Source organism: Lutra lutra, chromosome 1 (genome assembly GCF_902655055.1).
Source record: "Lutra lutra chromosome 1, mLutLut1.2, whole genome shotgun sequence".
NCBI lineage: Eukaryota > Metazoa > Chordata > Mammalia > Carnivora > Mustelidae > Lutra > Lutra lutra.
Window position 1 is genome coordinate 195,696,563 of NC_062278.1, and position 17,950 is coordinate 195,714,512.

A 17,950-nucleotide genomic window follows, 5' to 3' on the forward strand; every position below is an offset into this window, starting at 1 on the left:
AAAAATATCTGTGTTACAACCTGCCCCCAGGCAGTTCCAGCAACTAACGCTTCTATGAAGCAGTTTGCCAGGTGGTTTTACGGATGTGACCTAATTTGATTTTCAGTATCTTCCTCTAAAATAGCCCCTATACCATCACCTTTATTTTCAGGCAGGAAAGAAACAATAGAAACAATCTGGTGCAGTGTTTTCTTTTCCTTGTGGGGCTCTACACTACTGGGAGGTTATGTTCTAAAGTCTGACAAAAAAATGTGTATTGGGCAAAATACTATTAAAAATCCCTTAAGTACCTAGGAAGTAGAAAATGTTGACTTTATATCATTAATGGTCTATAGCAAATCTTCTACAAACTACAGCTTGAGGACCACCAAACTAGAATAAATACAGGAACAAAATGAAAATCTATATGCAAACGCGGACATTTTCAAACAACCTACGATTCAGATAACTCAATTCTCCAGAGGGGCGAGAGAAATGAACAAAAATGCTGATGTTCCTGCTTGTTGTCATGTGCTGCCTCCTATTTGAATATTAATCCTCAATTATTAGAATGCATGCTACAGATCTGTTCGTTACAAGGAGTAATGTAGATATTGGGTCTGTTTCTAATAATGGGCATCTAGGGTTCCTGCTATTCTAAGACCGTTTAAAAGCAAAATGTCTAGATGGCATGTCTGTAATGTACAGCTGAGAAACGAGGCTCAGAGGAGAAGGGGGCTCCCAAGGCTGTCTAGTGGTCACGCAGAGCCCTTAGGCTCCAGTCTCCAGGCTGGCTGTCTTGCCGGAGCATGTGCATCCCGTAACTGTGAATCACTAAGCTGACATGGTTCAAACTTTAATCGACTTGGCTGGCACAGAACTGACTGGAAGCATCACTGAATCATATTTATTTCATAGGGATTCTTTGCTCCCTGAATGCATTCCTGAAGACTACTTTAATTACGCTGTTTTCTGGTGTTAGGAAGTCAGTGAAACATTCCCACATCTGTCTTGCACCATATCATGTTCGTCTTATGTGACATACAAGCAAACATCCATTTAGGACATGGGAGGAGATTCTTTTTTTTCTTTTTTTTTTTTAAGATTTTATTTATTTGACAGACAGAGATCACAAGTAGGCAGAGAGGCAGGCAGAGAGAGAGAGGAGGAAGCAGGCTTCTTGCTGAGCAGAGAGCTGGATGTGGGGCTCAATCCCAGGACCCCGGAATCATGACCTGAGCCGAAGGCAGAGGCTTTAACCCACTGAGCCACCCAGGTGCCCCATTTTAGGACATGGGAGGAGATTCTTAAATCATGTGAACAACCACAATTGTGATAACTGGGCCCCTGTAAGGTGCCAGGCACCATGCCGGATGCTTTATGTGCATTATCAGGTTTATTCCTTAATAATGAAATCAGAATGCTTTTCATCCCCTTTTAGAGTTGTAGAAACAGAGGCTTAGAAAGGTCAACTAACTTGTTCAAGGTCACACAGCTGGAATCAGCAGAGTATGGAATCAAATCCAGGTCTGTTTTGCTCTGACTCTGAAATGCTGAAAATGCTGCCCGCCTGAAACCTTCGCTGTCAAATCAGCAGTCTTGTTGTAAAGACATGGCCACGGGTAGCAACAAAAGAGACTGGAGAGTCACTTCCCAGTCCTTGGGGACAGTCACGGTGAGTGCCCTTGTCATCACAGCATCCTCAGTGCACCCCGAGGGGGACAAAACAGGGGTCAAGTGTTGTTGCCTTCACAAATGCACTTACAGTGAATGTAGCCTGTGAGCCTGGCCATGGCCACATCCCCACACCCCCTGTTTTTTGGGTCCCATCTCCTTTGTCTCAGGCCTGTGTTGCTAGGCCACAGTCCACTCAGGATTGCTTATTTAATCTATAATAATCCAACATGTCAGATGGAATCCAGAGAAGTGACAGAATACCGCCTCCCACTGAAGTGAGAATATTTTTCGCCAACTCAAATTATTTATGGTCTAACAGTTAACCAGTCACTCAACTTGAGGATTTTGGCACCGTAGGGCTGTTTTATTACCCTCAGCATAAAGATGCCTTGTACATAAACAACATTTACTATGACAGTCTGCTAGCTGGCTTGTTAAAACCATGTTGTGTCAGGATAGGATTGTTATAACCGAAGCAGAAAGCACCTTGCTGTTCTCCTCTGCATGAGCGCACCTGGCTCACAGCAAGCACTCACATATTTGGGTTAACACATTCACCAAACCATTATTTATAGCATGCCTACTATGTACCAAGTTCTTCTCTAAGTACTGGAAACCACAAAGGAGAAAAAAGAGTCCCTATCATTATGAAGCTTAAATTCTAACTAAGGGGGACAGACAATAGACAAATAGATAAACAGATAAATAGAAAAATAAGGCAGAACAAAGGAGGAGGGCTGAGAACAAAGCGTGGCAGCGCTATGGTCTAGGACAACTTCTCTTGTTGGCTGACATGTGAGCACAGAAGTGAAGGTGTGAGTGACTGGTGAGAAGACTATTTCAGAAGAGCAAAGGCCCTGAGGCAGAAGCATGCAGAATATGTTGAGGGAAAAGCAACAAGGCCAGTGTGGCTAAAGTGGAGAAGTCAGAAGAGAGAAAGGGTGAATGGTAAAGTAAGAGAGTTAGCAGCAGGGAGATTGGGTGGTGTGAGGCCTGATTGTACATAGGACCTTGTAGCCACAGTAAGGTCTTCAGATGAGGAAGGCAGGAAGAAAGGAAAGAGTAAATGAGTGAATGAAAACTGCCATGTGTTAGGACAGAAACCATTTTCCGTTTGTGTCTCTGGAACTAATCAAAGTAGCCACCGCTTACTGAGCCTACAATGTACCAAGATCTCTGCTAGGCCTTTGGCAGACATTATCTAACTTAATTCTGACTACCCCAGCGAGGGACACATGACCCTCTTTTAAAGAAGAGGGAAGACAGAGGTGTAGAATGGTTAAGCAACTTGCACAAGAGTACAGAGTGGTAAATAAACAAACCTGAATTTCTCTGAATGTAAGGCCTGTGCTCTAAAAACCACACCAGCTATTGGGAGCCTTACATAGGACAATCTGTCTCAATGTAAGAAAATATTTTGAAGACGGTGGAGTTAACTTGAATATGGACTAGGCCATGTGCAGAAGAGAAGAGCTCCCCAGGATGGAATGCATCCTAGCAGATACTAGATATGGAAGGAGGAGTTTAAGCATCAGATCAGGCATAGGGTAGGGTGATGTCCAAGCCCTCAGTGATATCTGAAAGTCTCTCAGAACCTTGAATGTCGCCTGGCACTTTCTTCTGGAATGCTGTTTGTTTATACTTGTTTTTACATTGGCTATGTTATCTTTGGCAATACAGATGCTTTTAATTCTTATGTACAGATTGGTTCCTTTTTTTTTTAAGATTTTATTTATTTGAGAGAGAGGCAGTGAGAGAGAGCATGAGCGAAGAGAAGGTCAGAGGGAGAAGCAGACTCCTCGTGGAGCTGGGAGCCCGATGCGGGACTCGATCCCGGGACTCCGGGATCATGACCTGAACCGAAGGCAGTCGTCCAACCAACTGAGCCACCCAGGCATCCCCAGACTGGTTCCTTTTTTGATCGATGGCTTTGAGGTCTCTGCCTTACTTAAAAAATACTCTTCCTTACTTAAAAAATACTACCCTGCATTTTTTCTAATAACCTTAAACATTTTAAAATTGAGATGGAATTCTTATAAAATTAACCATTGTGCATTTTGGGAGGCATTTAAGAGATTTACAACATTGCACAATCACTGCTTCTATCTAGCTCCAAAATACTTTCATCACCCCAAAGGAAACCCCATACCCATTAGCCATTATTTTCTATTCCCTCCTCATTCTAGCCCCTGGTGATGAGTAATTTGCTTTCTGTCTCAAAGGATTTGTCTGTCCTAAACATTTCATGTAAATGGAATCATATAATATGTGCAAACTTCAGGGTCTGGTTTCTCCTACTTAGTATAACATTTTCAGAGTTCATCTAAGTTGTAGCAAGTATCAGTACTGCATTCCTTCTTATGGCTAAATACTTTATTGTATCAATATTCTTTTTTTTTTAAGATTTTATTTATTTATTTGAGAGAGAGACAGTGAGAGAGAGCATGAGCGAGGAGAAGGTCAGAGAGAGAAGCAGACTCCCTGCGGAGCCGGGAGCCCGATGCGGGACTCAATCCCGGGACTCCAGGATCATGACCTGAGCCGAAGGCAGTCGTCCAACCAACTGAGCCACCCAGGCGTCCCTGTATCAATATTCTTAAACTTTTATTTGACTTGTCTTACAGTTGTAATCTATCTTGTATAATGGTGTGAGGTAGGGGTCTAACTTCGTAAAATCACAGGCATTGAAGCGTTATTTTTATTGTAATACCAATACCCAGGAGGAAATGAAAATATATTAGAATTATTCAAATACATTAATATTTCATTACTTACATTAACCTGAGACCCAAGTACTTTCAACACATCCTGTAGTGATACCTGCCAGAGATGAAGCAAGATCTTACTCATGACAACAAATCACCAGTATTTACTTTGGCAGTCTAGGCAATTACACTAATTCATGGGCTTCCTAATGCTCCCCACCGCCCCCCACATTGGGCATTAGGTTTGTGGAGTGACATTTATCTAATCAATGTATCAGCCTTACATGGATCCTCTTAAAACACACTTAAAAGATATAGCATTCTATCGCAAACCCACGTGAGCTGGGAGTTCAGAAATAGCATTGGTATTCTGGTTAATTTATTTTCTAAATGTTCATTCTGGAGTGGTGGAAACTTTTGACCTTGATGCTGATTATGATTAGCATAGCAATCACTCTTCTATAATTAAAAGGCAGATGAGAATTTTTTTTGGCTTGTTTATTAATTCCCTTATGAAACTTTTTTTTTTTCAGCAATGAGGGCAAAGTGTTTTGTGTTAGTCATGAGGGATGTGGGTGTAGTTACCCCAACGATAGAGGCCATGACCTCGCCTTAAAGAATAACCACTGCCTCTTGGGCGACCCTGAAGCAATCTGGACCCCCACCCATTCCTCTATCCCCCTCCCTTGGCCTAGCAATAATATGCAGCCACACAGCCCTCATGATTAGTCATAGGAGTTACATTTATTTTAGTTACTGATCTTTTGACAGCCCAGAGTAGAAGGCCAAGACACTTCTGCAAAAACCACTGCAGCATGGGACAGCCTTTTCCAAATCTCATCTTATGTGAGTCTGACTCTGGAGGCCCAGGACTCCTGTTTAGCTCTATGCCTCTCCTTCTCCACCTGACACTCAAGTTACAGCTGGGAATGATGTTTGCGGTCTCAGTTTTAATAATGACTACTATTTATGGATCACTTGATATATACAGACACAGTTCAAAGTGTTCTTCATGCTTACTGTCATGTAATCCTCTCAATAATGCGAGGTAGGTATGATCATCATTTCCATTTTTTCAGATAAAGTAACTGGCTTTCAAGTGATGAATAACTTATCCCAGGTCATTCGGCTAGTAAGTGTGAGAAGTGGGATCTCTGCTTGACTACAAGACCCCTACTCTAAACCAACACACTTTTGCTTCACCAGGGCTTCACCTTGACAATTGACTCTTTGAGAACTCAAGCTTCCTCTGCAGACTTGCACCTTGTAATAACGATGCAATGGCAAAAGTGACGGTGATAACAAACTTGTGTGCCAGGCTCTCTTCTCACTCTTCATATATGTAGAACCCCAATAATCCTGACGAGGTGGATCCTATCATGATTCCCATGTTACACATGAGAAACTGAGGTGCAGAGGAGTCTCACAGCAGCAGAAACAAGACTGGAGCTGGGGCTGTCTGTGAGCTTTGCTATTGCAGTGGAAACACAGAAAGGAATCTTGGAACCTTTGATGCTACTGTGCAGCTCAGCAGGGATTCAATTATTGAACCGGGTTTGTAGTTCAATCCCAGGCAGGATGTGGGAATTCCTCTTTCCTGACATCCTTCCAAAGCTACTTCTCTGTAATACCTCATCTACCACAACTGTTCTGTAAAGCTCCATCCCCACAGAATAATTTTCTCTGATGTTCTTAATGCTGGGATCTCATTCCTGTGGTCCCCTCAATTCTGTGTTCTAACTGGGACTCTGAGTCCCACCTTGCTCCTGAGATATCCTGCCAGCTGTAACCCAAACAAACTCTCTGTGGGATATTGTCCAAATCTCTCCACAGAGTATACATCAGCTCTCTATCCCACTAGGGGGCAAAGAGGAGACAAAGAGACTGAGAGGAGGTTTCAGCTGGAGATGGAACAACTGAGACAACAGACTGGGGAGTTCCTTGGAGCTGCAAGGGGTCTTCTATAATTTCCTATTAATTTGGCTACCTCATTTGGGACAAATTGGTGGACTTTGTTGTTAGCAATAATTTGTTGAGTCTGACATGCTGAATTTTAGGATAATCCTTCTGGTATAGTTCCAGGACGATCTCTAATAGGAACTAAATAGGACTAAATAAAACTTGCATTGTGTCTTGCTTTAGAATGGCTACATAGCTATAATGATAATGATAAAACTGCAAAAATATTTATAGATATTTTTATGTGGGAGACTATTTTACTAGACTTAAATGTACTTTTTAAAATTTTTAATTAACACATAATGCATTATTGGTTTCAGAGGTACAGGTCTATGAGTCATCAGTCTTATATAATACCCAGTGCTCATTATATCACATACTCTCCTTGATGTCCATCACCCAGCCTTAAATGTATTCACTCCTTAATTCTTGGGAAGGAAGTGCTCTTATTTTCTCCATTTACAGACAGAGAAATTGAGAGATTAGGGTAAGTGCCTAGGTTACCCAGCTGTAAGATGCAGAACCAGGATTTAATCCCTCAAAGCTAGTTGCCTAAACCATATCTTTACATTGTATGTTCTATTTTAATCAAGGGCTTTCAGGGACAGAGGACATTGCCATGATAAGAAGATATGTTTTGGGGGAGGAGTCAAGATGGCGGAGAAGTAGCAGGCTGAGACTACTTCAGGAAGCAGGAGATCAGCTAGATAGCTTATCTAAAGATTGCAAACACCTACAAATCCAATGGGAGATCGAAGAGAAGAAGAACAGCAATTCTAGAAACAGAAAATCAACCACTTTCTGAAAGGTAGGACTGGCGGAGAAGTGAATCTAAAGCAACGGAAGATAGACTGAGGGGGGAGGGGCCGGCTCCCGGCAAGCGGCGGAACAACGGAGCACAAAATCAGGACTTTTAATTTAAAAGGTCTGTTCCGCTGAGGGACATCACTCCAGAGGCTTAACTGGGGTGAAGCCCACTCGGGGTCTGCATGGCCTCAGGTCCCGCAGGGTCACAGAAGGATCGGGGATGTCTGAGTGTCGCAGAGTTTACAGGTATTAGAATGGGGAAGCTGGCTACAGAGACAGAGCCGAGGAGTGAGCTCTAAGCTCGGGGTTACCTTGAACCTGTCGCAGGCTCGGTGAGCTCGGAGTGTGGCCGGAGGCCAGGGAGACAGGAAAGATTGTGCGCTGTTCTCTGGGGGTGCACTGAGGAGTGGGGCCCCGAGCTCTCGGCTCCTCCAGGCCAGAGACCGGGAGGCCGCCATCTTTATTCCCGTCCTCCAGAACTCTATGGAAAGCGCTCAGGGAACAAAAGCTCCCAAAAGCAAACTTGAGCTGAGTACTCAGCCTGGCCTCTGGTAAGGGCGGTGCAATTCTGCCTGGGGAAAAGACACTTGAGAATCACTACAACAGGCCCCTCCCCGAGAAGATCAACAAGAAATTCAGCCAGGACCAAGTTCACCTACCAAGGAGTGCAGGTTCAATACCAAGGAGAGTAGCAGAATTTCAGAGGAGGAGAAAGCAAAGCACGGAACTCATGGCTTTCTCCCCACGATTCTTTAGTCTTGCAGTTAATTTAATTTTTTTTCTTTTTCAATTTTTTTTCTTCTTCTGCTACATTTTTAACTTTTACCCTTTTTTTAATGTTTTTTAACTACTTTATCTAATATATATATATATATATATATATATCTTTTTTATATTTTTTCTTTATTCATTTTCTTTTTTTAATTGTTTCTTTTTTTTTTTTCTTTCTGAACCTCTTTTTATCCCCTTTCTCCCCCCTCACGATTTGGGATCTCTTCTGATTTGGTTAAAGTGTATTTTCCTGGGGTCTTTGCCACCCTTTTAGTATTTTACTTGCTCCTTCATATACTCTTATCTGGACAAAATGACAAGGCGGAAAAATTCACCACAAAAAAAAAAAAAAAAAGAACAAGAGGCAGTACCAAAGGCTAGGGACCTAATCAATACAGACATTGGTAATATGTCAGATATAGAGTTCAGAATGACGATTCTTAAGGTTCTAGCCAGGCTCAAAAAAGGCAGGGAAGATATTAGAGAAACCCTCTTGGGAGATATAAAAGCCCTTTCTGGAGAAATAAAAGAACTAAAAATCTAACCAAGTTGAAATCAAAAAAGCTATTAATGAGGTGCAAAAAAAAAAATGGAGGCTCTCACTGCTAGCATAAATGAGGCAGAAGAAAGAATTAGCGATATAGAAGACCAAATGACAGAGAATAAAGAAGCTGAGCAAAAGAGGGACAAACAGCTACTGGACCATGAGGGGAGAATTCGAGAGATAAGTGACACCATAAGATGAAACAACATTAGAATAATTGGGATTCCAGAAGAAGAAGAAAGAGAGAGGGGAGCAGAAGGTATATTGGAGAGGATTACTGGAGAGAATTTCCCTAATATGGCAAAGGAAACAAGCATCAAACTCCAGGAGGGGCAGAGAACCCCGCTCAAAATCAACAAGAATAGGTCCACACCCCATCACCTAATAGTAAAATTTACAAGTCTTAGTGACAAAGAGAAAATCCTGAAAGCAGCCTGGGAAAAGAAGTCTATAACATACAATGGTAAAAATATTAGATTGGCAGCAGACTTATCCACAGAGACCTGGCAGGCCAGAAAGAGCTGGCATGATATATTCAGAGCACTAAACGAGAAAAACATGTAGCCAAGAATACTATATCCAGCTAGGCTATGATTGAAAATAGAAGGAGAGTCATAGGGAAGCTCTATTTTTAATTTCTTGAGGAATCTCCACACTCTTCTCCAAAGTGGCTGCACCAACTTGCATTCCCACCAACAATGTAAGAGGGTTCCCCTTTCTCCACATCCCCTCCAACACATGTTGTTTCCTGTATTGCTAATTTTGGCCATTCTAACTGGTGTAAGGTGGTATCTCAATGTGGTTTTAATTTGAATCTCCCTGATGGCTAGTGATGATGAACAATTTTTCATCTGTCTGATAGCCATTTGTATGTCTTCATTGGAGAAGTGTCTGTTCATATCTTCTGCCCATTTTTTGATATGATTATCTGTTTTGTGTGTGTTGAGTTTGAGGAGTTCTTTATAGATCCTGGATATCAACCTTTTGTCTGTACTGTCATTTGCAAATATCTTCTCCATTCCGTGGGTTGCCTCTTTGTTTTGTTGACTGTTTCCTTTGCTGTGCAGAAGCTTTTGATTTTGATGAAGTCCCAAAAGTTCATTTTTGCTTTTGTTTCCTTTGCCTTTGGAGACATATCTTGAAAGAAGTTGCTGTGGCTGATATCGAACTTTTGTAGCAACATGGATGGGACTGGAAGAGATTATGCTGAGTGAAATAAGTCAAGCAGAGAGAGTCAATTATCATATGGTTTCACTTATTTGTGGAGCATAACAAATAGCATGGAGGACAAGGGGAGTTAGAGAGGAGAAGGGAGTTGAGGGAAATTGGAAGGGGAGGTGAACCATGAGAGACTATGGACTCTGAAAAACAATCTGAGGGTTTTGAAGGGGCAGGGGTTGGGAGGTTGGGGGAACCAGGTGGTGGGTATTGGAGAGGGCACGGATTGCATGGAGCACTGGGTGTGGCGCAAAAACAATGAATACTGTTACGCTGAAAATAAATTTTAAAAAAGTTAAAAAAAAAAGTTAAAAAAAGAAAATAGAAGGAGAGATAAAAAGCTTCCAGGACAAACAAAACAGAAAGAATTCGCAAATACCAAACCAGTCCTACAGGAAATATTGAAAGGGGTCCTCTAAGCAAAGAGAGAGCCTAAAAGTAGTAGATCAGAAAGGAACAGAGACAATATACAGTAACAGTCACCTTACAGGCAATACAATGGCACTAAATTCATATCTCTCAATAGTTACCCTGAATGTTAATGGCTAAATGCCCCCAATCAAAAGACACAGGGTATCAGAATGGATAAAAAAACAAAACCCATCTATATGTTGCCTATAAGAAACTCATTTTAGAACCGAAGACACCTCCAGATTTAAAGTGAGGGGGTGGAAAACAATTTACCATGCTAATGGACATCAGAAGAAAGCAGGGGTGGCAATCCTTATATCAGATCAATTAGACTTTAAGCCATAGACTATAATAAGAGATGAGGAAGGACACTATATCATACTCAAAGGATCTGTCCAACAAGAAGATCTAACAATTTTAAATATCTATGCCCCTAACATGGGAGCAGCCAACTATATAAACCAATTAATAACAAAGTCAAAGAAACACATCAACAATAATATAATAATAGTAGGGGACTTTAACACTCCCCTCACTGAAATGGACAGATCATCCAAGCAAAAGATCAACAAGGAAATAAAGGCCTTAAATGACACACTGGACCAGATGGATATCACAGATATATTCAGAACATTTCATCCCAAAGCAACAGAATACACATTCTTCTCTAGTGCACATGGAACATTCTCCAGAACAGATCACATCCTCGGTCCTAAATCAGGTCTCAACTGGTATCAAAAGATTGGGATCATTCCCTGCATATTTTCAGACCACAATGCTCTGAAGCTAGAACTCAATCACAAGGGGAAATTTGGAAAGAACCCAAATACATGGAGACTAAAGAGCATCCTTCTAAAGAATGAATGGGTCAACCAGGAAATTAAAGAAGAATTGAAAAAATTCATGGAAACAAATGATAATGAAAACACAACGGTTCAGAATCTGTGGGACACAACAAAGGCAGTCCTGAGAGGAAAATATGTAGCGGTACAAGCCTTTCTCAAGAAACAAGAAAGGTCTCAAGTACACAACCTAACCCTACACCTAAAGGAGCTGGAGAAAGAACAAGAAAGAAACCCTTAACCCAGCAGGAGAAGAGAAATCATAAAGATCAGAGCAGAAATCAATGAAATAGAAACCAAAAAAAAAAAAAAAAAAAACCAATAGAGCAAACCAACGAAACTAGGAGCTGGTTCTTTGAAAGAATTAATAAGATTGATAAACCCCTGGCCAGACTTACCAAAAAGAAAAGAGAAAGGACCCAAATAAATAAAATCATGAATGAAAGAGGAGAGATCACAACTAACACCAAAGAAATACAGACAATTATAAGAACATACTATGATCCAACAAATCCAACAAATTTGACAATCTGGAATAAATGGATGCATTCCTAGAGACATATAAACTACCACAACTGAACCAGGAAGAAATAGAAAACCTGAACAGACCCATAACCAGTAAGCAGATTGAAACAGTCATCAAAAATCTCCAAACAAACAAAAGCCCAGGGCCAGACGGCTTCCCGGGGGAATTCTACCAAACATTTAAAGAAGAACTAATTCCTATTCTCCTGAGACTGTTCCAAAAAATAGAAATGGAAGGAAAACTTCCAAACTCATTTTATGAGGCCAGCATCACCTTGATCCCCAAACCAGACAAGGATCCCATCAAAAAAGAGAACTACAGACCAATATCCTTGATGAACACAGATGCAAAAATTCTCACCAAAATACGAGCCAATAGGATTCAACAGTACATTAAAAGGATTATTCACCACGACCAAGTGGGATTTATTCCAGGGCTGCAAGGTTGGTTCAACATATGCAAATCAATCAATGTGATACAACACATTAATAAAAGAAAGAGCAAGAACCATAGGATACTCTCAATAGATGCTAAAAAAGCATTTGACAAAGTACAGCATCCCTTCCTGATCAAAACTCTTCAAAGTGTAGGGATAGAGGGCACATACCTCAATATTATCAAAGCCATCTATGAAAAACCCCCCGCAAATATCATTCTCAATGGAGAAAAACTGAAAGCTTTTCCGCTAAGGTCAGGAACACGGCAGGGATGTCCATTATCACCACTGCTATTCAACATAGTACTAGAAGTCCTAGCCTCAGTAACCAGAAACAAAAGGAAATTAAAGGTATCCAAATCAGCAAAGAAGTCAAACTATCACTCTTCACAGATGATATGATTCTATATATGTGGAAAACCCAAAAGACTCCACTCCAAAACTGCTAGGACTTGTACAGGAATTCAGTAAAGTGTCAGGATATAAAATCAATGCACAGAAATCAGTTGCATTTCTCTACACCAACAACAAGACAGAAGAAAGAGAAATTAAGGAGTCAATCCCATTTACAATTGCACCCAAAACTATAAGATACCTAGGAATAAACCTAACCAAAGAGACTAAGAATGTGTACTCAGAAAACTATAAAGTACTCATGAAAGAAATTAAGGAAGACACAAAGAAATGGAAAAATGTTCCATGCTCCTGGATTGGAAGAATAAATATTGTGAAAATGTCTATGCTACCTAAAGCAATCTACACATTTAATGCAATTCCTATCAAAATACCATCCATTTTTTTCAAAGAAATGGAACAAATAATCCTAAAATTTACGTAGAACCAGAAAAGACCTCGAATAGCCAAAGGAATATTGAAAAAGAAAGCCAAAGTTGGTGGCATCACAATTCCGGACTTCAAGCTCTATTACAAAGCTGTCATCAAGACAGCATGGTACTGGCACAAAAACAGACACATAGATCAATGGAACAGAATAGAGAGCCCAGAAATAGACCCTCAACTCTATGGTCAACTCATCTTCGACAAAGCAGGAAAGAATGTCCAATGGAATAAAGACAGCCTCTTCAATAAATGGTGTTGGGAAAATTGGATAGCCACATGCAGATAAATGAAACTGGACCACTTCCTTACACCACACACGGAAATAGACTCAAAATGGATGAAGGACCTCAATGTGAGAAAGGAATCCATCAAAATCCTTGAGGAGAACGCAGCCAGCAACCTCTTCGACCTCAGCCGCAGCAACATCTTCCTAGGAACATCGCCAAAGGCAAGGGAAGCAAGGGCAAAAATGAACTATTGGGATTTCATCAAGATCAAAAGCTTTTGCACAGCAAAGGAAACAGTTGACAAAACCAAAAGACAACTGACAGAATGGGAGAAGATATTTGCAAATGACATATCAGATAAAGGGCTAGTGTCCAAAATCTATAAAGAACTTAGCAAACTCAACACCCAAAGAACAAATAATCCAATCAAGAAATGGGCAGAAGACATGAACAGACATTTCTGCAAAGAAGACATCCAGATGGCCAACAGACACATGAAAAAGTGCTCCATATCACTCGGCATCAGGGAAATACAAATCAAAACTACAATGAGATAACACCCCACACCAGTCAGAATGGCTAAAATTAACAAGTCAGGAAATGACAGATGCTGGCGAGGATGCGGAGAAAGGGGAACCCTCCTACACTGTTGGTGGGAATGCAAGCTGGTGCAACCACTCTGGAAAACAGCATGGAGGTTCCTCAAAATGTTGAAAATAGAACTACCTTATGACCCAGCAATTGCACTACTGGGTATTTACCCTAAAGATACAAATGTAGTGATCTGAAGGGGCACGTGCACCCAAATGTTTATAGCAGCAATGTCTACAATAGACAAACTATGGAAAGAACCTAGATGTCCATCAATAGATGAATGGATAAAGAAGATGTGGTATATATACACAATGGAATATTATGCAGCCATCAAAAGAAATGAAATCTTGCCATTTGCAATGACGTGGATGGAACTAGAGGGTATCATGCTTAGCGAAATAAGTCAATCGGAGAAAGAAAACTATCATATGATCTCCCTGATATGAGGAAGTGGAGATGCAACATGGGGGGTTAAGGGGGTAGAAGAAGAAGAAATGAAACAAGATGGGATTGGGAGGGAGACAAACCATAAGTGACTCTTAATCTCACAAAACAAACTGAGGGTTGCTGGGGGGAGGGGGGTTGGGGGAGGGGGGTGGGGTTATGGACATTGGGGAGGGTATGTGCTATGGTGAGTGCTGTGAAGTGTGTAAACCTGGCGAGTCACAGACCTGTACCCCTGGGGATAAAAATATATGTTTTTTAAAAAAAAGAAGAAGAAGATATGTTTCAAGGGGTGCCTGGGTGTCTCAGTGGATTAAAGCCTCTGCCTTTGGCTCAGGTCATCATCTCAGGGTCCTGGGATTGAGCCCTGCATCAGGCTCTCTCCTCAGCAGAGGGCCTGCTTCCCTTCCTCTCTCTCTGCCTGCCTCTCTGCCTACTTGTGATCTGTGTCTGTCAAATAAATAATAAATAAAATATTAAAAAAAAAAGATGTTTCAAGTCATAACTGCTAATACCCATTTCTTTGTGTCCTGCTGGTGCCAGTGGCTTTTATACATATCATCCCTTTCAGTCCTTATAACCATGCTTTGAGGAAAGTACTGTTACCCACCCTACTTTAAAGATGTATAACTGAAATTTAGAACAGTTAATATAGATTTCAAGGTCAAATAGCTGATGAGTAGCAGGGTTAGCACTTGAATCCAAGCCCTGCTTGACTTCAAATCTAGTTTTTTAAGGATACATTTTTCTGTGTTCTTTAACAATATAAAGTAGAAAGAAGAGGAGATGGTTATTTTTTTTTAATTAGGAAATGAGTATCTTGTTAAGAATCTACATTAATGACTTCCCTCACTATTTTGTGAATTTTAATGTAACTTCATACCCATGTCAATGAATAATTTTAGCATTGACATTGAGGGCCTACATAGCTTTTCACTCCTTCTGAATGGCTTTATTACTTGAAAATCTACAAATCTTACAGTTATTTTCATTCAAGGGAAATTTTTCTATATTTCTCATCCTTACCTTTCAACCTACTTTTTCTGTCCTTGATCCACTTTTCCTTCTGTCTCCTAGTATTTAAACTATTCTAGTTTCAGTTATTTTATCCAGCCCAATTTCTCTCCCAAGCCTCAGAAGTCATTTCTACCTGTCCCCTGCACACCACTGAGGTCTCACACCAGAGATCCACCATGTCTGAAATCTGACAAAAAAAAAAAAAAGCCTTCTCCTGACTTCCTAATTTCTGATTAGGCCACACCCATCCCTTGTCACTCATGGCTAAAATTCCAGGATCATCTTTGGATTTTTTTCTCCTGCAAAACTCAAGCTATTCATTCTTTTATTAGACTGTTTATTCACTAAGCGTTAGAGGTTTAGAGCACCATTATATCCATCCATTTGTTCGCATAACACGTATCTGCTCCTGGAACTGAATACAAAACCCAAGCAATTAGAGGGTTTCTCCTATACTGTGTAACAGAAGGGAGAAAATGAGAAGTACACGAAGTCAGGTATGTGTGGATTTTCAGATGGAAGAGATTTCTCTAAGCTGAAGAGCAGCTAGAGACCATACATTCTATCATGCCCCTTTTATCCCATGCCCACAGTTATCACTAAACCCCATGCACATAGATATAAAGGAAATTTCAGCACTGCATTCTAAAATCAAGTTTACAAATCAGTGGCTTATGAATCCCTGCGCTGTGTAGCCCAAGTCTATCCCAGCTTTATATTCTACTCTATGTTTAATAAGAAGCTTCCAAAAATTTAACCAGAGATGTTTAATTGGAAAAGAGCATCATCATCTAATTTAGGACTCTGAAATATTTGCTGTGGATATTGTGTAGGGAATGTTTGTAGGTAAGATTAGAAGCTGGAAGTCTAGTTAGGGGTCCACCAAGGTATTCCAGCTAAGAGACTGACATTTTTCTCCATGATCTAGACTAGGGGTTGGCAAAACATGGCCATGGATCAAATTTGGCCCATTGCCTATTCTTGTAAATAAAGTTTTATTGAAATAACAACCATGTGCATTTGTTTACATTTAGTCTATGGCTGCCTTCATGCTACAACAACAGTGTTGAGTAGTTGCAAGAGAGACCATCTGGTCTGCAAAGCCTAAGATATTTCCTATTTTACCTTTTACAATTTGCTGACCCATGCTCTAGACAAACCACCTCCTTCCAAGTCTTAGAACATGCAAAGTGTTTTCCCACCTCAGAGAATAGCACATGCTGTTGTGTCTGCCTAGAATATTCGTCCCTCATTTTTGGCACTGCATTTATTAGCCTTTAGGTCTCAGATTCAATGACAGAGAAGTGTGTGGAGCTGAAGGAAGCCCTTTTATTCTATCCCTTTCCCCTGTTTGAATGTTTCCTGCTATTTTTATAAGTGGCTTCATCTTTAACTTATACATGTATTTGTGTATTGTTTGTCTCTCTCATTCTTAGATGGTAAGTACCAAATGGGTGGAGACCACATGTTTTATTTACTATTGCATGTCTAACAGCTAGCACTGTTTTTGTAAAGATAGGGTCCAAATCAATGTTCTGCTCTGAGAATGGATCACTAATGAAATGGCATGATGAGAAATGTTAGTAGATTTTATATTTAAAAATAAATATCAAAACTTGAAAAATATTCCCGCCAATAAAATGGCAAAAGTGAGGGATTAGCCATTCCCTAAAAACCAACAGGAAACCGATTCCGGCCCAAAGAAAAATAAGCATAATATGCGGATAAGTAAGTGCCACCAAAAAAGGATGTCCAAATGGCCAATAAACATATGAAAAATTATTTCAACTTCATTACTCATTATGAACATGCAAATGAGAACCATAATGCAAACTGCAAATTAAAAGTATACACATTTACCAGAATGGTTAGAATTACAGAGGCAGAAAACACCAACTATCAGCAAGCACATGGAAAAAACAAAACTGTCTTACAATGCTTATGGGAATGTTGTTTGGTGCACCTGTTTTGGGAAACTGCTCAGTAGTGTCTAGTAAAGCTAAACTTATGCATTCCCTAATACAATAATAATAATAAAAAAAAATACATGTATGGGCTCACCTATAGACCTATATGAAATTTTAACAGTAGCACTTTTTGGAATTATTCCAAACTGGAAACCACTCAAATCCCTATGAATAGCATGAATATGTTGTGAAAGTTAAATACACACACACATGCACACACACACATGATGGAATACTGTGCAGCAATAAAAAAATGTATCATCTGTCACTCTACACAACAAAATGGATAAATCTTGTAAATGCAATGTTCAAAGAACTAGGAATAAAATGAGTTCATTTAGACGGACTAAAGAAACAAATGAAGCATATTTGTGCTGTGAGAAGTCGGGTTTAGGTTATCTTTGGCAGGGGTCTGTAACTAAGAAGGAGCCACAGGGTGTGTTTCTAGAGAACTACTGATGTTCTCTCTTGACCTGGATGTTAGTTATACAAATGTCTTCCATTGTGAATATTAATCAAAAGTATACTTAGGATATATGCATTTTCCTGTATACTATACAATAGAAAATTAAACAGAAAATTCAAATTGTTGATCACTTTTTACAGTCATGAGTATGTTTTGGGCATAAGAAAGATAAAATGTGCTTCCCGGAATATATATCATTGAAAAAGGGTATCTTTAAAAAATCTGTAAGCCTGTGGTGTATCACAGAGGAAGACAGACCTTCATTGATCTGTACAATCATATTAGAAATGGACAAGAACATTTTGCCTCAGGGGCCGTTAGTGGTTTGCAGAACACATTAAGAGCAATATCCTTGAGCACAGAGTCAAATAAAAATAAAATATCAATGATACCATATTATAAGTTTTTTAAAAATACTTGCTAGCAGTTCCACTTCCATGTAAAAGCCTTGCAACAAGTTATGCGGACAGGACAGTTATACCCATAGTACAGGTCAGGAAACTGATACCCAAGGAATAGC